The following is a 22,802-nucleotide window of genomic DNA, read 5'->3' as shown; positions in this document are numbered from 1 at the left end:
TCTTAACTTAACCTTCAAATTGAAAACCTAGTGACCAAAAGCAATCTGGGTGTATTGGTAACAACCTAAATGCTGACTCAATATCTGCTTTAGCTTAATACGAACCCTTGCCACAAGACCTCACCCATAATAAAGCAGATCAGATAATTTAGTGATTTACCTTTTGGGAAGGACAAATTGTGACTTAACCAAAGCTGATAAACAAAAACTACAAAAAGGAGGTTTGGAAAATGAGTCAAACAATATCATTTTCAGTATACAACAGAACTCTAACACCTCCATTAAAATCTTCAAATAAAAGTTTAGCCATCCTTCTGTTTGGATAATTGCTTAAGAAACAATTGCATGAATTCAGACACTTATACTGAGATTCTTTAAACACCCAACACACACCATTCTGCCATACTTGTTAAACATTCCCAAATTACATCCTACTACTAGATAGGTATCTCTGAGGTAACATTATACTTACCATAAGTCCGCCACAATACTTACCCAAGTCTTTCATTCCCCACTTTAAGTTTTTAGGAACTACCATTTTCTGCCTAAAATTTTTGTAAGCTTCTAGCACCCCAAATGCTGGAATAAACCCAAACTCCTATCCTTATGTTTTCTGTAATAGAGAAAATACAAAATGCTTGCAACCAATTGTTGAATGACCTAGGTACAGGCCTTCTCTTATCACCCTCTTTATCTTGCTTACTTAAAAATTATTTAGAAACAGAAAGCAATGATAAAATGTCAATATACTTGTCACTCCAAATTTTCTCTTTTACAGCTTTTGTTAAATGAAAACCTAAAGGGGACATTTCACAAGATTTTCCTGCAAGTTTGTTTTCCCCTCACAATGCTGGAAGCTTGCCTCTTCTGCCTTCTAATTGGCTTCTTTCCCTGACGCATTCAGCGTCATCTTCTGACGTCAGCTTCTCACGATGTTTTCCTCAGTTCCCGTGGGAACTTGCCTATCATAGCACATCGACAGACCATCTTCCCCTACTCTGGACCTCTTCTACACCCACCGCCTCCCAGTTATCTTCCAGCTCATCAGCAGAAGGGGCAGACATCAGATAGGACCTCCGCTATTCTTTGAAGCCCTTCCTCACAGCATGCTTGCAAAGACTATTTTGCAGCTCTTCCATGCTGCTAACCGTGACTCTCCTGTTTCCTGCTGCTAACCAGATTCAAACAGGTCAGCGCAGACAGTCCATAGTTCGCCTTGGGCATTGATTATCCTCCTTAATACAGCCTATTTATAACCCTTATTCCTGACGTAAGCTAAGTGTAAGCTAGTCAAGAGTGCAACAAATATCTAAAACAAAGTAAGCATTGCGAGCGCAAACTAGCACTTTCCACTATGTCCTTTCTCTGACCCTAAAACCTTAACCATATCCCTCTAAAGGAGGAGGGCTTCTCAAGAATTTCCCAGAGTTGCATGTGGCCCCTCGACGTGACACTCATGTGCATATGTGGACCTACGTGTAAATGTTGAAATGCTTTTAGATTGTGCAGAGATGCTAAACCCCATTTTATGAAGATTATTGAGTCGGCAATTTTTCATTGATTTAAAGGGATTAAATTGTAATATTTTGTATTTTCACCTTCTACGTGTATTAAGAATGACTCACCATCTAGTCTATGTTTGAGTGTTACTTCCCTAATCCCTTTACCTCTGTTGTGTATTCACCATTGTTGTATATGTGATGAGATTAGTCTGGTGCCGATGTTATCTGCATAATCTCTTGCTATAGTATGATGTGTTAATTATGTTAATCCTTTCCTGTTTCCTGGGTCACAATAAAGGGACTCTTCCATCATGACTGGTGGTACAGTGCATTGGGCGACCCTTTTCCCCAGAGGAGGTCTGGGGAAAAGGGTCCAACAAGGAGAGCAGCTAGTGACGGCCAGGGGACTCCCGGAAGACCTCCCTGATTCCTGTGACAGATGAGCTTCCATCAGAATTGTAACCCTGTTCCTATATAATCCCATCCTCACCAGAGTGACCACATCGGCCATGTTTTCCAGGACGCATGTAAATTGCAGTATGTGGGATGTATAGACTCATGGAAGGGAACCAATTAGTCAGGTATATGTATTATACCTGGTATATTAGCCTGTACAAATTTGGTGTTTTTGGGGTGTTTTCATGGAATGTAGAAATAGATGTAGAAATTATGTATATATAATATATATATGTATACAATATTTGCTTGATACAAATCTGCCCACAGTTATGCACATCAGCATCTTTAAAATAAACATAAAAAGTACCCCAAGTTTCGAGAGTCCTATGAAGGACCTGAATCAGTGAGACAGCTTTGTATTTTAACTCAAAAGAGACTCTCAAGCAATTTAAAGCCTTCTCTGGACACCATTAATGAGGCGCCTGTGTGGCAGGAGGGGCTGCTCAACCCTAAGCTTTGGTTAGAACCTATAAATATGCACAGTAAAAAATATATATACAAAAAGAGGGGAGCGCACAACCTAAAAAGCATGCACCTTCCATGGGAATCTTAATTTTAATGCTTTTTAGGTTGTGCGCCCTCCTTTTTTGTATATTTTTTTCCAATGAGAACGCCTTGTAATGTACGCTTACCACAGCATTATATCCGTGATTGACTTTTTACTAAATATATCTCTGTTGCAAATGATGCGTATAGATAACGTAAACTGCAAAATCATAGATCACTTTGTTACATGTGATTGATTCACCTCTAGCTGTTATCTATGTGTGCAAAAAGTGCAACAATTTAAAAGGTTACATTGTCACGAATTCAACAAGGGCCTCTTTTTTACATTTACATCTCCGTAAACATCAAAAGCAATAATATAGACAATGTGTCATTAAGAAAACATTAATACATCCATCCTCCTTTGTGTATAACGGTACTGTTTAACTTGCGATTATTTCTATTCTCCTCTTATCTATAGGCAGATCTGAAGTTGCTAATGATGGGCCCAAACTGCACAGGGACATATTGAGGATTTATATTCTCTTTCTTTTAAAACGCAGCTCCATTATACTATGTGGGCCCTCCAAGTGAAGGAAGACGGGGTGTGACATTATACCCGAACATCCATAGTCTATTTAACCTATAGAGCGAGAAGCTAAGGTCAGAGTGCTGAGATGGAAACTGGCTTCAAATTATAAGTAGAGAAAAGAGATTTTAAGGTGAAATTAATTATGGAGGGGTGAGGAAGAATGAGAAATAGTGAGGAGTAAACAAAGGCTGGGGATGCCGAGGGAATCTGCTTGGGGTGGGGGGGTAATCATGCACAAAAGCTTTGTGCTTCCATGTTAAGCCATTAGGTTTAGCTTTTTCTTCTCTACAGGTATAAATACACAGTTAACCTTGTAGTGTCGAGAGGGAAGGACAATTCTTCAAGCCACGATTCCCCCGCAGAGTTTTTTCCCCCCTAAGTGCTGAAGAGTGAGAAGTAGGTGTCACCGTGGTCCGCTCCAAGACTCTTATAGTTGGACTATTCAGCTTTTATGTTGTCATTAATGCTAAAAAAAAAGCATTCTAATTAAATGGTTATTTGTCTATGTTGTGTTTTTGGTTCTATTAACAAAGAGTAGCTGTTACGATGTGTGATAAAAGTAATGAGTCGAGTTTAACCAGAGGAATTGAGCCCAACCAATATGTACTCTAAAGAGCTGCCGGACCAGCTTTCTAATGACCGTTTGCCAGGCATTTCATGAAATGGGGAGATTGGTTAGTCGGTTTTCCCTCATTCTTACTCTGTCATTAATATTGTAAAGAGTCCTGTTGGTGAATATAACCTATATCCTAGGTTACTAGCCAGTGGAGGCACAGTCAATTGTTAAACCCAGCTCTCTAAAATTTACAAGAAGGCTCAGGATTCCCTTGTGAGCATCAACGTGGTAACCATGGAAGAGGCTGGCAAATGTGACATACCTGACCAAAAAGGGTTTACATAAGTAAATGCTGTATACTGACACAGCAACTCTGTTATATTCTTATTCTATAGCAGTGTTCTCTAACCTCATTGATGTGAAGGGCAGGATTTTGTCGGCCCAACAACTCTCTTACATTCACGCTAGCACAAACACATGCTCACACTAATACGTGACAAAGCCCTATGGGCTGCTTAAGTTTTAATTATATAGTGTGTAGTATCGTGTAGAATGTAGAATTGGTTTAGAAGGTTTAATGTTAGATAAAAAAAATCCAAAACAAATTATATTACTGTAGTACATGTTTTTCTTTAATTTGTAATTTATATATTGTATTATGTTCTTTACATATAACTATAGTTTTTGTCCTTTGTATTTGGTCTTTCTATCTGTTTTTGATTAGAGCCACCCAAATCCTGCTGCGTTTGAATAAATTCACTAATGATCCCAGTACACAGACTAAAAGAAAAAAAAATATGTAGCCAGGGTATAAGCCAAACTGCGGATTTGCTCAAAAAACAGTATAGTGCGCAAAAAAGTATGGAAATCATTTAATCAAGAGGGTGTGGTACATAGTCCTATCAGTACATAAAACATTAGATGATACTTTCTATCACTTAACCTTTAATACATTCATTTTGTAAATGTCACAGAAAAATGTGCATTAAGCATTATACAGGAATAAATAAGCTTTTATTTTATCTCAACTTTCTTTAATGAATTGTAAACATGTCTGTCTCAAACTGCTTCACGACACTTACGCAATTTTAGATTGTTTTGATGGTTAACCCCTTGTGACTACAGTTCTTACATTTCATGGAATTAATGGTAGATGTGCATAGAAAGAGAATTACTTTGGCATGTGTACAGTAACTGACAGATTACTATTTAAGCATTCCTGCCGAATATAACATAAACCACTAGAGAAATCTAAATATAAATTAACAAGCTCTCTTAACAACAGTATTCACAGAAATAACAAGATAACTCATTTTCTTTTCTCAGAATACCTTGTAAAATGTAAATTAGTAAGGGCTTGGTATGTTCTCTAAATATCCACTCATCTCTACACAATTCCAGGCAATCTTGTTCTCTAAGTGCTTCTAGACCACATAAGAAGAGAGAATACTGGTGCATCCCACCATTACCTGCCTGGACTGATATGTGCTGTCTGAGACATATCCTGGCGTAGCTAAATGTGGGAGGAATGACAATGACAATAGGAAAAAAAAGTTTTACTAGAAAATATTAATTCACATGTAGCCCATTTTTTCATTTAATAAAAGCTATGACTGAGAAAAATGCTTTTTTTGTTTTTATTTCCTTTTATTTCTCAACCTGCCCCCTAGTTATGCACATCTGCCACTTTGCCCCGCAGATATGGCTTATACCCCCTATATGCCACTCTGCCTCCCAGATAAGCCTTATACTCCTTATATGCCACTCTGCCCCCAAGATATGCCTGCAAGGGATCCTTCTCTCTGGCAGCTGGTGAACGTCAGCGCAATGCTCACAGACAACCTATGCTTCTGCCCAGCACTACCGATGGGGCTTCTATGATGGAGCACCAGAAGGTCATGCCATACCAGTGCTCGCTCATAGAAGCCCCAGGGGAAGTGCCGGGTAGCAGCTGAGGTTGTCTGCGCGCATCGTGCAGACGTCCACCGGCTGCCAGAGAGGAGGATCCAGGTCCCCTGCAGCACTGCAGGGGAAATGGATCTCAGTCCTCTGTTTGAGTTCCGATTATAAGACGACGTCGAATACAAGGTGAGGGGTATTTTTCAGAGCATTTGCTCCGAAAAAGACCTTGTCTTATATTTGAGCAAATACAGTATTTCAAAGTTGTTTGACCCTCTGCACAATACACTTGGGCTTATACTATTGCCGTAATGAGCTTACCAGAAAAAATACTTCTATTTATTTACTGTAGGTTTTTACAATGGAATTTATCACTTAAAACTTTTTTTTTATAAAAAATTGTCATAAAGGGTCATTTTGTTTACCGATTTTAAGTATGTTTTTCAAAAATATACATGAAACTACACATATTCAATAAAATATATTTATTTGAACCAACCTCATGCATTTTGGTAATGTTGTAGGGTAAAGTAGCATGTATATGTGTTATTTTTTGGATATTTGTACCAGGGGCGTACTTAGAGTATTTGGCACCTGGGGCGGATCCTGTATGTGGCACCCCCACACACACACACACTTTAAAACTGCATAGCTGCTATCGTTATATACTGAGGCAGACATTGACGAGGGTACAGCATAACCCCTATCACTATATACTGAGGCAGACATTGACGGGTACAGCATTACACCTATCACTAAATACTGAGGCAGACAATGACAGTGGTACAGCATATCACCTATCACTATACACTGAGCCAGACATTGACAATAGTGTAGCATAACCCCTATCACTATATACTAAGCCAAACATTGATGTGGTATAGGCCTACCACTTCAGTGTCTGGCTTAGTAGGGATGCACCAAAATGAAAATTCTGGACCGAAACCAAAAATTCAGCATTTACTTGGCCAAAACCGAAAATGACCCCCCCACACCATAAAAAAAATCTCACACTTTTATTAAAAGTAAGTAACACATCAAAATTGGACAAAAAAATAAGATAGCAATACACATGTGAACTCAGCACTGGAGGCATAGAATCAGACATACAAATCCCGTATTTGCAGATATACAATAATAATGTACGGAAACAGCATTGCAGGTATAGATCAACTAGAAATCACATAAAAACTCAGCAATAAAAGGTATAGATAAAACCCCCTAAATTACAGGCATATATCACAGATTGCACACCCCAAAGCCAGCGTCCACATTGCCCACATAGAACCTGACCAGCACCCAAATTGCACACACACATAGGACGTGCCATCTTTGCCCCCAAACAGCCCAGCATGAGTCAGCATTGTTCCCAAACAGCCGAGTGTATGCCTATCTTTGTCCCATAAACACGCTACCTGTGCCATCTTTGTCCCATAAACACCCTGCTTATACCATCTTTGCCTTTTTGACAAATCAACTATACACCTATGATTAACACAAACACTTTTACAGTCACTCACTAATTCACTTTCATTCACACAATTCATTCACACAATCATTTATTCTTTCACACAAATTATTTACACATATTCATTGATGCATTCTCACAAATTCATTAATTCTCTCACTCATTCGCACAATTCATCCACACATTAATCCATTCATTTTCTCTCTCTCATTCTGACTCTTTATTTCAATATTCTTGCTACCCTCCTTTCTCCCTATATACCCATTCTCACCCCCTTCTGCCCTATCTACCCCTTCTCACTCAATTCTCCCCACTATCCCCCGTCTCACTCCCTTCTCCCTATCTACCCCTCCTATCTACCCTTTCCCCCCTTTGAAGTTCACTTACCTTTCAGGAGTTCAGGAGTGGGGGTGCAAGGCCTCTGTCTCCTAGCTCTGCCACTGTATGGAACAGTATAGAGTGATGGGAGTTATGATGTACTTTAGAGCATAATTATATAATGAAAAAGACATTGGAAATGGTACAGCATAACACCCATCACTCTCACACAATCCACACATACCAATCCACACATACCAATCCACACATACCAATCCACACATACACTAATCCACACATATACCAATCCACACATATACCAATCCACACATATACCAATCCACACATATACCAATCCACACCAATCCACACATATACTAATCCACACATATAGCAATCCACATTTACCAATCCACAGATTCCATACATACCAATCCACAGATTCCACATTTACCAATCCACATTTACCAATCCACAGATTCCACACATACCAATCCACACATACCAATCCACACATACCAATCCACAGATTCCACACATACCAATCCACTCTCACTGAATGATTTCCTACCTTTCCTCTTTTCTTCATACAGCAGTCAGCTACTTTTCTTCCTCTTCGCTCCGCTTCTTCTGTCTTCTTCCGGGTTCAGAGGGCGCAGACATCGGTGGGCGCGGCTTCAGTGTTGTGCGCCGGGATCTGACAACAAACCCCGGCGCACAGCAGCAGTTGCCGCGCGGATCGCAAGGGAGCGGTATCGGAGGCTCCCTTGAGTGATTTTAAGCCGGTTCAAGGGAGCCGGAGGTCACTCAAGGGAGCCGGAGGTCTGTTAACCCCTTGATGACAATTGCCGGTCCGGGCACGTCACCGAAAATCGTGACGATTATGACAATTGACGTGCCAGGACCGGCACGTCTTTAAACGGGTGAAAAAATCGATCCGTGATCGATTTTTTCACTCAAACAGTGTTGCTCTAATGCCTCGACATCGAGGCATTGAGCAACACCAAAAAAAACATTCCCGGCCCCCCCCGATCGCTCCTAGGAGCAAATAAAAAAACATGTTTGAAAGACTGCACGTCTTTCAAACATGGCGGCGCCCGCCGCCGAAAAACGGGTTTAGGAAGCGATCGCGAGTCGCTTCCTTTGCTTAGCTGGTGTTGCTAAGATGCCTCAGTATCGAGGCATCTTTGCAACACCTGTTTAGCAAAGGAAGCGACTCGCGATCGCTTCCTAAATGCTCAACTTACCTTCCCGGTGCCGGCGTCTTCGAAACACATGCGGTGTTTCAAGATGGCGGCGCCCATCAAGCCGGGGGCGGAGCCTGCTGTCATCATGGGGGGGGGGTGTTGCTGGATGTCATGGACATCCAGTGAATAACACCCCTAGTGGTCAGATCACTCATAAGAGTGATCATGATTTGCTAAATCAAAGGCAATGTTTTCTAAACATTGCCTTTGATCAGTATTGGATCTGCCTCCCTCCTTCACTTGCTTCTAGTGAGGGAGAGAGACAGATCAGTGTGTTTTCAGGTATTCTCAATAATATATATATATATTGATCCAAAGGCTCTTATAAGAGCCACCCATTTAATATTAACCCCTTCATTGCCATTGATCACTGCATAAACAGTGATCTTGCATAGTGGCAATTGTTTTTGGGGTTCTTTTTTTTTACATTTTTTTTGACTTTTTTTTTTTTTTTGTACTTTTTTTTTTAGGGTTTTTTTAATTTTTTTTATTAGAGCCATTAACCCTTTCCTTCCCCACTATTTTTGCTGCAATTGTTGCCATGCAGCGGTATACGGCTGAGGAGGCATGTTCCAAATTTGGCCCTTTTGCCCCCAATCTGACAAACCCATGCATGTGGGGTATCAATGTACTCAGGAGATGTTGCTGAACACATATCGGGGTGTTGTGTGACAGCAACAACATACCAGGAGCTGTAATTTTACACCTGAAGTACAAAGTATGTTTAAAAAACAGCAAAAACAATTACTATCACAAACTTTGACAAGGGTTGGTGGTAGGATTAGTGCATGGAAAGGGTTAAACTATCAGCATCTAAAATACCCTGGGGTGTCTAGTTTTCAAAAATATATGGTTTGGTGGGGTAAATTTAATTTGCTGGCTTCAAAGATGCCCCAAATACCACATAGAGACAGAATTACCAGATTCAGAGAAAAATGGTTTTGAATTAGCAAAACGCTACTTGTACTTATTGCCCCATAACGTGTAGAAGAAAGCAAAAAAACATGAAAACATTGGGTATTTCTAAACTCGGGACAAATAGTAGAATCTATTTAGCAGGTTTTTTCAGTAGTTTTTTATGATGAATAAAAGATTTTTCAAATAAAAGTGAGAAATTTTTTATTATATTTTATTATTTTTATTATAGAAAATTACATCATATATAAAAAATTATGGTGTCTGAAGAAAGCCCTTCTTGTCCTGAAAAAAACAATATATAACTTGTGTGGGTTTAGTAAATGGGTTAAGAGAAAATTACAGCTAAACACAAACACCGCAGAAACGATAAAACAGCCATTGTCACGAAGGGTACAAAAAATAGAATCAGCCTTTGTCACGAAGGGGTTAAAGACCTCCGATACCGCTCCCTCGCGAGCCTGCTCCTCCAGCGGCAGACATTACTGTTCGTCTCTGGAGGGGTGCCGGGTACTGGCAAGTTGGCACCCCCCTGATGAGCGGCACCCAGTGCGGACCGCCCCCCTGCCCCCCGCTAGGTACGCTACTGATCTGTACAACTTAAGAATTCGTATATAAATGATCCATGATGCTAAATTCAACTCAGCTACTCAATCAAAAGTTGAAAATCAAAATATGGTTTTTCGTGAGTAAACTGAAATCGTCCCAGCTTAAATACATGGTGGATGCTGCTAACTGGTGTTTTTCCAGTTCCGTGGTGTACCTTGCCCTGCCCAACTCAAGTTCCTCAGAGTGGTTGTCTGAGTCTTAGACAACCGTTGTGGGCAACTTGGCCTCGGAGGAATGAGGACCCACTCTGTGCCTTCTCCTTATTTCCTGTGCTGTGGGCTAATTACGAAACTTAATAAAAAATCCATATCTACTGCATTGCATCCTCCTTTGACATGCATAGAAGTAATAGACATATCCTCCATATAGTAACAGATGTATTTTCTATCCAGTTGGTGCCTCTGGTGAATGGGAGTATATACATGCTCCTGCTCCATCTGCACCCATTTTCAAATCTAATGCCAATCACCACTGAATGGATTTATTTTATGTTGCCTCAGGTGTTTATTTTTAAGAAAATTATTTTCATTATTTATTATTTCGGGTTGGCTCTTTTCCCTGGGTCGAAGACATGAACTTATAACTTATCATGCATATATGACGGTTCGTAATGTAATTCTACAGAACAGCACCCCGATAAAGCTTGAAAACACGACATGTTCAAAATTTAATAATTTATACAGCTGTCTGTGATGATATTTCTTGTTATCTTGTTACATTAACTGTAGAGTCTGTCTACCTAAGAAGGGGTTTTGGGTAGCGTATATTGCATTATTATTATTATTATTATTATTATTATTATTATTCCATATATATGCACAGACTATATATATATATATATATATATATATATATATATATATATATACACTATATATGCTAGATGTCTCTTGAGTGTATATATATATATATATATATATATATATATAAATATATATATATATATATATATATACACACGAGACACACCTTTAGAGTGTTACTAATATTTAATTTTGTAGTTGCTAGCTGATTCTGATTCAGGTCCTTAATATCTATTTTAGATCAAACTCCTCTAGTTTATGTAAAGCCTTCAAGACCCATATATTATATGATCCAGCTTTGATCTCACTTAGACGTCTGTCTTCACTAAAAGCCACGAGCCATGGGACAGCTGGATACAATATCAAACCAGCGTGACAGATTGGAAATGACAGCTCAGTCAGGTCTCCTCAGCTTTACCTGCAAGAAATGGCTGAGAATCTACACACGCTGTAATTCTCTGCCACGTGTGAAACCTGCGAATTCTCAGCAGAGTGTATTAGTGCTGCAGGTGTATAACAATGATTCCCCAAACCAGCTTTAAAGGAAAACATTATCCATCCAACCCCAAAAAATCATTAGCAGTAGCCTAAAACATTTGGATAAAAAACGTATTTATTCATATAAAAAATCATTGGACATTATTTAGCAGAATCCAAGAAATGTGAAGTTTGATTGTAAATGCTATAAACTAGTGTTATACGTTATTTTTCAATCAAGGTCGTCCAGTTCAGAAAGGGAGCAAGTATTAAGGGAAAAAAGGGAAAAGAGAAGAAACTGAGAAGTAGGGGCAAATATGAATGAAGTTAGGGAAACTGAGAGGGAGTTAAGAAGAAAAGATGACTAATTTTGAGAGATGTAAAGAAAAGAGAGCACAATAGAAAGATTAGAAAAAGAACAAAAACAGATGGGAAGAAAATTAAAAATTCCACAAGCCGGCAGCGAACCAAAACAAAACGAGACGTAACATCCATAAGAGAAAAAAAATATATATATTTACCTCATATGTTCAACAGTAAACAATATTTTATAAGCTCATGTTTGGAGAATTTCAACACAAATTCAGCTCCCGTAAATGTACATGAGTTTCTAACTGCCCAGTCCCATACACTTGGAAAAAAAAAGAGAAAGACTGAAAGAGAGAGGTAGATAAAGCCAAGGAAAAAAGAGGAAGAGAGCTTATCAGGAAAGCTGGGACTGAAGCCGATTTGAAATATTACCAGCCTTGCATTTTTAAATTTGATGCACAACAACCAGGATGCTAATACATCTCTTAGTTTAAAGGGGGGGTGCTTCATGCTTCTAACTCCTTCAGCTGAAGATTAGGAGAGAGGCTTTAAGAAGATTTTTTAAAAAGAGGAAAATCAACTTGTGAGGAGCGTAAAAAGACGGTTTCTGATTCAAGATGCTTTGGGCAATTCATCATGCAAATGGGTTTCTTCGCTGAGGCCATGTCGACCATTTTTGGGCCCGTCAAGTCTGTTCTAGTTCTATTTTTTTTTTCAATACGTTACATTGAGAATGTAAATTGTATTGGAGGAAAGGTGAGGGAGAAAGAGGGGGACGTACTTTTTGGAGCAGTGACAGGATGTATTAATAGGCACAGAGGTTCTGAACGTCTCCTACTGCTTCAATTATGAGATACAACCTGAGCTTAAAGCGAGATCCTAGGGAGGCAAGAAGAAGAAAAATGGTGTAGGGAGGCAGACTTTTGGGAGAAAAAAGGCAACAGAATAAGAAAGCGATAAAGGCAGGGGGATGGCTCTAGATGGCTTCAAGCAAAAAAAAATAATAATAATAATAAAGAGTCCCAATTTATTACTACACAAAAGAATAAAGAATGTTATTTTATTTATTTTTAAATACATTATAGCAACCGAGTTTTATAATGCATGTCCCACAACTTATATTTGTCGGAAATGAGATATATTTCGGGAAAAAGGGGATTCCAGGTGCCGACACACCTTCGTCTAGGGGTTAATAACTTAAATCCAGGTAGCTCGAATAATCACAGGAAAATGCTTCTTTGATAGGAAAATGGAGGGTTTAATGCCGTGATGAAGCCTATGAAGGCTAACACACACAGGGTTACATTGGTAATGAAGTTGTGACTGCAACAATGATGGAAAGATTGTAACTATCTGCAGCAAGGATGGGAAGATTGCAACATACAGGGAGTTCTTATAGGGTGGGATCAAAGGTACATGCCATTTACATTCGTATTAGTTAACTAATTACAATATCAAAAGACAATACTATCACACAACATACAATTTACAATCATATGGATTAACTAATCAAGAAGACAATACATACAATTTACAATCCTATAGATACAATCTTAGGGATACAACATCAAAAGACAATACTAACACTATCACACACTATTTACAAACAGACTATACATACAATGTAATTCATGATTTACAGTTGTCCTTTGATGTGGGCTTCGGGGGCTGCATTTGCACTTCAATAAGTCTCTGTCCTTTTTGTGTGCATGTGAATTGAACTGGCCAAATATTGTTTGGTTAGGTCAGATCACTTTAAGTCCTTCTACACCTATAATGACTGTAATTTATATTTTTCATATAATTATGTTATACTGCTCCCTAGGGTGTCTGACATAGTCTGCATGCTACCTCCACAATATTAACCTATAGCTAAAAGGAAAAATCAAAAGTTGTTTAAATGGGGTAAGAATAAAAACAAAAGCGTAAGTAAAAAGGACAATTTGAAATCCTTACCAATTGACTGTTTCTTCTTTCTTGAGCTCAGGCTATGTTATAGTGTTTTATGTTGGTTTCCTATTGTATACTTTTTGTGTCAAAAGAAAACATAAATTTCAGGTTCTTGTACACAAGCTCTTTGGGTAACTAGAGCAATTCAGGGGCGATCTGTAAACCATTTTCATGCTTTGCACCAATTTGACTTAGTTAATAGAACCCACTATGTTTGGGAGAAAAAATCCTCTTTATGAGGTGGTATATTTAAAGATGGCCTCATTTTAATATAATAAGTAACACATTCCTGTTTGAATAGGCCATTAAGTTAAATTTAAAATTATTCCGAAAGCTCTAATTGGGTAAAGGAGGTGACGGCCATTTTTTCCTCTGCATGTCGCTTTTTGTATCGGTTCAATGTCAAAAGGCAAAGATAGAGGCTCATATTTTCAGTAAAATTCCCGTCCAAATTAGTGTTTAGAAGACTTTTTCAAAAAACCACTTTTATTGGAGTAATAATAGCAGGCAAAAAACACTTATTTTAACCTTGAAGAGGTTAACCAAAACAAGTGTATTTTATAACATATCAATGTATTTGTTAAATGTAATTGACGGCAACCATAACACGGTGTTTACAATTTGTATTATCAAGTTACCCTAGAATTACTTTTTAATATTCTTTTTTTGTTGCAAGATATCACGTTTAATTACACTATATCCCTTAAGACAGATAGCTGCGAGTAACATTATATTTAAGCTTAATTTTCCTAAACTCTAAGCTCTTGATGCTATCAGTATTATTGTTTGACTGAAAAAGCAAAAGCACTAAACATAATTGCCTTTGAGGTTGGCTGTAATATACCAGCAGTCTACTTTATTTGCAGCGCTTTACTTGATGAATGTTGCAGCTCCATTAAGTGATGGAAGACTGTGAATAGCCATGGAATGGGGTTCGTTAATGATGGAAGAAACACTCTTTCTTTGGTATGACGCTTCTAGGGCCACATAACGTTTTACAATAAAATATTTTTGGGGGTATTTTGTAAAAGTAATAAATCCTTAATGATCTAGTACTTATTAATTTACTGATTATTATTAATAATTAATATAAGTAATATAATTATTTATAATCATATAAGTGAAGCTGAGCTTAATCAAGTCATAGTTTTGTTTTCAAAAGTCAAGATAAATCAGTAATAACCGTAAGGGAGAGATAAGTAAAAAGAGAATTATGCAGAGCCTGAGATCAAGAAGTTAAGATAGCTTCTCCTATGGTATAACTCAAATATTTAAGAAAAGTGATGGATTTGGTGTAAGCTACACTGCTTTACCTTTTTTTGTTGGGATCTGGTGAGATCAGTGATTATCTGTGAATCTACAAAAATCTACAATTCCTACACTGAACAATTTCTTCTGTAGCATTAACCATTTTAACTAGACTTGTGTAATTGTATTTGGGCGAACATGAAAACGAACAGGAAGGGTGCCCAAATACCGAACATACGAACGGCAGCAAAACAGAATCTTCGCCTTCGTCTACTAATCTCCCTGGTCCCTTCCCCATCTAGCCTACCTTATCTACGCAGCATCGCAGGCCTTTCTACGCAGCATCACAGGGGTTTGACGGAAGTGGAAAACCGTAGGGGTTAAATGGCCGTGCAAACAACTCTATTGGTCGCCTGCAGGCAACCAATAGGCTCAATCGCACGGCCTTTTTAACTCCTGACCACGAACCACCAGTTTCTACATGCCCCTGTGTCTTTGTATTAAATGCTTTTGGCATTACATTTTAATATTTTATGAGATAATTATGACAAATACAACTAGCTGTACCCATTATATCCATACTCTTTCCATAAACTTAACATTGTCATAATGCTTTCTCTGCAAGATGGCATGTTATGAATAACGATTAACAAAGCTTGTTATGCATGTTCACCTAGATATCTTATAAAATGGACACCAAGGCCCACGATAGTTTGATAAATCAACTTCAGCTAAGAGCAACAGATCAAAACTCTTAAAAGGAAAGTGGCAGATGCAGAAGACCAAGCACAACACAGATATAATATCAGGATTAACGGCATCCCATATACATATGCTGGATCAGAGCTTGGGACTCAACTGAAAGAGCTACTCACATTAATGGCATCACCTGAGCAAGAAAGAAAAGCCATGGTAGATGATTCCATAGGCTCCAAAGCCACAAAAAGCAACAGACAACAGACTTAGAGACATAATCCTTTGCTTTTATTTCTATCAATATAATTGCTTCGATTTAGATTTTTCTTCTGTTCACTGTTAAATAATAAAAAGAAACTATTAACATGTCTATTTTTGAAAGCATTCTTACTTCACAGCATGTTTTCACACCTGCCTAAAAGAACGTTTGCTCGTTACTGTACATATAAATATATTGGATTTGTTCTGTCTCTGTGCTCACAATTTAACAGAGCATTTTTATTATTTATTAAATATTTATTTTATTAAATATTTTTCTAAAGCAGGAATTTTTATTATTGAAGTATAACAAAAGATTTTTTAACAGTTAAAGTCCATTGATATAACTTGGGGATGGCAGTACGTTTTTTTTTGGTCGTGGATAAGTTTGGTTGACCTGCACACTATGGGTTGAGTGAACAGTTAATCAGAGGGACTCTGTGCCGTTTGGTGGACAGTGACAGTAATCGGGGACTTCTCAGCCCCAAAGGTTGTGATATTGCCCAGGCCCTGTCTTAACAACTATGTCTAAACGATCTGTCAATATTATATATATCAATATAGACCCACTTTTTAATTGGAGAGCACATTCTTTCCAGATTAGAAGGTAATAGTAAGAGCAGATCATTTAATAATGCCTCTTTAAGCGTTATTATACTTTAGTCCTAGAAGGAACTGAACATTTAATTAGGCATTAGGAAATATGAAATACTAAACCATCTCTACATTCAGGTCGACATATCTTTTCCATCAAGGCCATTGTGTCTCATGTATGCTTTCCTATTTATTTGTGACAAACAAGCAGCTTTTTCTCCATAGAAACATGTTTTTTTGCAGAGTATAAAGCAAACTGTAATCACTAGATATTGTATGGCTCAGATTTCCCTTCTCTTCATCTAAGACATTAAAGATGAAACTATTGTGTTTAAGGACTTCAGATGATATAGAAAAATAATTACCTACATTATTATTGGATTTTATTAGGGATTCTTAACTATTGTACATTTTTTGCAAGTGAATAAACAAATGGCCAAGCACTAAACAATAGTAAATATAAGGGGTGTACGTTAGAGGGGTGTAGACATATATTCTGTAATCTACAATGGAAAAGCAATCAAGCATTTATTATAGAACTGTAGCTATTGGCAGCATTTCATAGAGACATTGTAGGACATTTTATAGTTGTTTATGTCATCAGTTTCCTACAATCAGTGTTATTATGGAAGAATTATTTAAGGATTGGTTAAATATATTAACATGATACAAGAATGCCTTGACTTACCATCCGTCTGGTGGGCCACTGGTCGGTAAAGTCGCATACTTACTGATACAGCTGTCAATTGATGTCAATGTCAAGCCCCTGATGGTCCACCTTACTATAACAAATATATAATATGTTGTGCTATATGCTTAAGACAATATAAAAACAGGTATAGAAATAATATAAATTCACCGTATATGCATATCAACATGAATCTAGGGATCCAATCTCCTCATAGTTGCAAACAAATCAGCTGTTTTTTGAGGACCATCTGTAGCCCCTCCAACCTTCCACATCATCTATCAGGGCTTAATTGTGGAATGTCTTCTGAAGGACTGAACTATTTTATTACCTAATGTTCAGGTACATTTCGTTCTCCAGATCCCAGGAAGCTGCCTTCCTCACAAACCCTTAAAAGCAAATAACAACAGACATAAATAAAGAGCATTTTCTACCTTTATACTCCAAAACATAAAATAAAAACAGACGAAATTGAATTTCTGCCCTACCTGCAGAAATTCAGTTTTCTGAACCTTGTACTATTATGAGCTTGTGATGAATCCAATCTTTAAAGAATTTGTCTGATGTACTTTATTGTAATTATTTTATAGGAGAAACCTAATTAGGAAGCATATAATATATGTATAGAGTTCAAGAACACAGGCGATGCACCAAAGATCTATCATTCTGATTAACTGGTTCTGTTCTGGTACAGACAACAGAGTAGCATCTAGCGGCCTCTCTTTCCAGATAGAGACTAAACTGCATAGTAGATACATTGAGACATACATTATGGCTTCTCAGATCTGGTCTCCTGGTTCCTTTATCCCATCAAATTGATAGTTTCAACTGAGAACATCATTTGAGGGGACTAAAGACTAAATGGAGGGACTGAAAACACTGTCCACTTATATATGAAGAATAAAAACTGGACAGAGTGTTTGTTTCTCATTTTATATTCATTTTTAATATTGTTGTTTGTACACTACCACTGATCTAGTTTGTTCTACTTATCACAGCCTAAACAAAAGTTAAATTAAGGGTTTTCATCAAAAAAGCACCATCATCAAGTTTTATTTACACCCCATCAAAGACAACTCAATATTTCCCAGTGTAGAGCAAAGTTAAACGTTTCTGTGCACAACCAGGGCTTTTTTTCACATTGGACTGAATGATCAGACGAGATAAGGACCATGGACATTTAAGATCTCATTGTTGCATCTGTAGTTTCTACTGGCGTTATCTGATTCACATGATTTTATGTAAAAAAAAAAAAAATTCTTGCAGCTGCATGGACCTGTGGTTATTTCAGTACCATATGTTCCTATCTGGGAAACTTTCAGGTCTCCACGTCTCCCCTGTGGTCTCCACGGAATCTCACCGATACTAACATGTGGCACAGCCGAACAGGAAGGCAGGAGATCTCCATGGGAGCCAACAAAATGAAGAAGCAAACTTCTCAGTGTGCAAATATATTTGTTTTATTGCAGATCCATGATCTACCACACAACATCAGGGGTCACACACATTTTATTTCAGATTAGAAATGTTAGAATGAGGCGGCAAAATCTAAAACTGGAGGGTCACGGGTTTAGATGTAAAGAGGCTGGTAGATAAATGGAACAGCCTTCCATGAAAAGTGGTAGACGCTAATACTGTGAGGGAATTAAACATGCTTCGGATAGACACCAAGCTATCCTGAATCTATGACAAGACCAGGGACTCATTTAGCTCCGAGTTTTACATCATGGAAAAGGGGACATACTAGAAGGGTTGAATGGGTTCTTATTTTCCATCAAATCCTATGTTTCACTTCCATGGTCACTTTCTAAATTCTAGAATTTACAGTTTCATTCAATAAATAAACAAATGTAACCGTGTCTGATCTTCGCTCTGTCTTGTTCTCTCATTTTCTCTCCTCTATCATTCCTTCTTTCTCCTCTTTCCTTCATCTTCTCTTATCTCTTTTCTTCTCCTCCTCCCTCCTCCTCTCTCTCTCTCTCCCTCTTCTCCCTTCTCTCTCTCTCTCTCTCCCTCTTCTCCCTTCTCTCTCTCTCTCTCTCTCTCTCTCTCTCTCTTCTCCCTTCTCTCTCTCTCTCTCTCTCTCTCTCTCTCTCTCTCTTTCTATCAGCCAGCTCCTCACCCCACTCTGACACTTAACACTCGCCAGCAGTCCCCATACACAACACTATCCACGAAAGCCTCCCTTCCACACACAGAGCACTATTAACCAGACTCTTGTCGGTCAGTCACGCTTAAGCTTGCAGCAATGGAATTAGAATCACATTATTTGTATACCACTGGGGGCAGCCTTCATATAATTTTGTTGACAGGATTTGGATAATTATCCTTCCTTATTAACTTACCGCCTTCGTTAAGTCACCATCACTCTTGTTCAGGCTGTCGTTAACAAAACAGGAGAGGGATCATACAAATTTGACCTGCTAGATCTGGTGCCTTTTGCCACAGAGCTCAGGTTGAATACGGTAAAATACTCCCTTACTTGCAAACTAAATATTTACAAAACAATTAGAAAGATGGAAAAAATGTGGAATCAAATAAATAATTAAAAGAACCACCAGTGACATCACTATGACACCATAAGGGGGTACCATCTGGTTACAAGACATATCCCTGAGGCGTAAAAAGACCCAAAGGGTCAATTGCCAGTCAAAAGCTTTAAAAAAGTAAATCATGATAAATTGAAAGATGAAAACAAAAATGTTAGCAATGTTACACTAGATGTTCAAACCCTAATTTGTGGATGAAATCCTAATTAAGATGTAAAAAAAAGTGTTTATTTTGTTTCTCTTATGTTAATATATTGCGCATACTAAACTAATGAACATATTACTCATACTAAATGATTCCTGGTGAAACAAGCCAAATGGTCGAGTGTGGCAGCGGCATTTTTATCCCAGAGTATAGAATTGGGGGCACTGTTCTGTCAGTGACAACAAAAGGGGGACTTACGAGTAATTATTTCTCAGTAAAAATAAGCAATGCAATAAAACGTTGGAAAAGGCAAGCAGGGTTGTACAGCGAGAAGCTATAGTAGCGGGAAGTGGTTCTGCCACTTGTTCTCTGGTCAGACCCACTACTATGTACAGCTCTGGAGACATATTAACAGAGTTCAGAGGAGAGCTACCAAAATTGTGGTTTTGCGGGATAAAAATTATCGGGAAAGATTAAGGGAGCTCAATGTATATAGCTTGAAAGAAAGAAGAGAGAAGGGAGATGTGATAGAAACATTTAAATACATAAAGGAACTTAAACTACAGGAAGGAGGTTTACTTCAAAGAAGGAAAAATGTTAGAACAAGGTCATCATTTAAAACTAGAAGGTCAGAGGTTTAGTTGTAATGTAGGTTTTACTTTAGAGATGTTGGTAAATAAATGGAACAGCCTCCCATCAGAAGTGGTAGAGGCTAATACAGTGAGGGAACTTGAGCATGCATGAGAGGCATAAAGCTATCTTGAATGTAAGACAAGACCAAGGACCGAATAAGGAGTCTTTACATCAAAGAATGGGCAGACTAGATGGGCCGAATGGCTGTTATCTGCTGAAACTCTATGTTTCTCTTACTATTCATATAAAATAGCATCAAAATCGGTCCTTGAAAGAGCAGCATATAAATTGTGTGGGTACTCTAAACATAAAAAGTGAACTGTGACTGAACAAACATATAGGAAAAATGGATAAAAACCTTTGTTCATAAGGGTTGGGGAAAAACTGTGGTCATGAAGTGGTTAAGATCAAATGAGTCCTCGCATTTTTAAGTCTCAGCTTATTGCTTTGAGATAACAAACCTCATGTCTATTTGTAGCCGACTTGACGTTCTTGCCACTACGTGCGCTCAAAAGTTAAATACAGCTCTCTACCGCGCGGCACAGTGTACGTAGGCAGCCCTTTCCGAATAACCAAAGAGTCTTTGTCCCTTCGTCCTGGTGGTTAAATATGTATTATTGCCTTATGCGTTTGCATTGCTTCTTCTTGTTCCTTTTGTGTATCCTAAGAATTTTTTTACAGCAAAAACCACGTAAATTTTACTTTTAAATGTGTTTAATGTTGAAGAAAAGAGTCAAACATTGAGAGAAAGACAAATAAAGGTAGTAATACAGGATCTTTTATTTCATGATGCGATGTAGCACTGTACAGCACTTTAATAATAACAAAATCTGGCAAAAGCAGAAAATTCGATGACGCTAAGGGTATGGATGTTATAGGCTATGTATTATTCTTTGGCCTGGGGAGGCTATGGAAGTCATCCAGCACCACGGTAAGAAGAAAACTGCTTTCAACAATAACAAACATGAAATGAGGGTGTAAATGAGATTTCTAGATATGTTTAAGGCCCATATGATGTTACACGGCAGATGTGAGCTACACGGGGATGCTATGTCAGCATTTAATAACAAGCATTATCAGAGCCTAGCATTAAGGACGCTTTACATAATACAGCAATATATTGCGTTTCATCTTGGAATAACAATGTTTTTAAAGGGGCAGTAATGCTTGTTCTTTCAGTGTTTGTCTTGCTAATATTTTCCTTTCAGGTGGCACTACTAATTTACTTTCCTTGGTAGTTGGCACAACAAGCTCTACGGTACATACATGCATGCGCAGGAGTTTGGGCCCGATGCGTTGTCCCCTTGGCTCCAAGGTTCAGGACTGACAGATCTATCTATGGCACCAGACTAACCCCGGGAGCATGTTATTATGTTTCAAACAAAAAACCTCTTAAGGGCAGAGAGACGTATAAGTTTTACACAAAGGAAAAAAAACATAAATATCCAATAAGCAGCAACAAAGTAACAAAACAAAAAAGCGATCTTATCAATAAACCCCCATAGCGCCAACAATTTACGCTTCTTACAGTCCATACATTCAAAACTAGAACTGACAGACTAAGGCAAACCGATACATCATATATAAATATGGCCCAGCGCACACGCTTACACTTTTTTGTACGACCGTTACATTTTTAATTTTGTATTGAAAGCGGTAATTTCAAGGCACACATATATTTGGTTATGAGGAATGATAACACCTTTTGGTAGGAAGATCATCCCATTAAAAATAAAATGGCAACTTTAGTAACTTTCTTCCTTGTCGATATTTTCTTCAATTGATGAAATATCTTCCGATCTTCTGTGTTTTTTTCCCCATCTCTCCCTTCCACGTGACTCCACAGCCCTGGCTCCCCTCCCAGTCATACAATAACAGATGGCATTGTCACAGTTTTATAGCGCGGCGGATACGCGTACAAGAAAAAGTTCTCTTCGGGGACAACGTTCCTATTTAGCAACAAATGCATTCAAGTTTTGGAAGTCAAATCTGCGAAAATACATCCAAGATAAACGATTCTCAGAATCAACATATTTCTCTCGTGTAAGAAGTAGCTATGAATCTTACACGGCGGCTCGCTGCGCGCATGCTGCCCCTACCTCATGGTTTCTTTTTCTTATTTCATATAGTTTGGGGTTTTTTCGCTGCTTGGTATGATATGTATTTATCATCCTGCCACTAGAAGAGCTGATAAATCAGGTGGGAATCATTTCTCTCCTCTTCTCCCCTTTATTCCCTTTCTCTGGCTCTTGCTGTTAATTTTGTTTCTTTCTTAAGCTTATTTCTTCATCTCCATCTTCTTCCTCTTATCCGTCCAAGGTTATTGCCTTGTGCATTTTTTTTTTTCCATTTGTAAATACAGGTTTCCTTTTTCTTCCTTTAAGTCAATTATTTCTACCTT

Source organism: Sceloporus occidentalis, unplaced genomic scaffold, assembly GCF_023333645.1.
Source record: "Sceloporus occidentalis isolate IW3139 unplaced genomic scaffold, rSceOcc1.0.p SCAF_53, whole genome shotgun sequence".
Classification (NCBI taxonomy): Eukaryota; Metazoa; Chordata; class Lepidosauria; order Squamata; family Phrynosomatidae; genus Sceloporus; species Sceloporus occidentalis.
Note: the sequence above shows the minus strand (reverse complement) of the source record.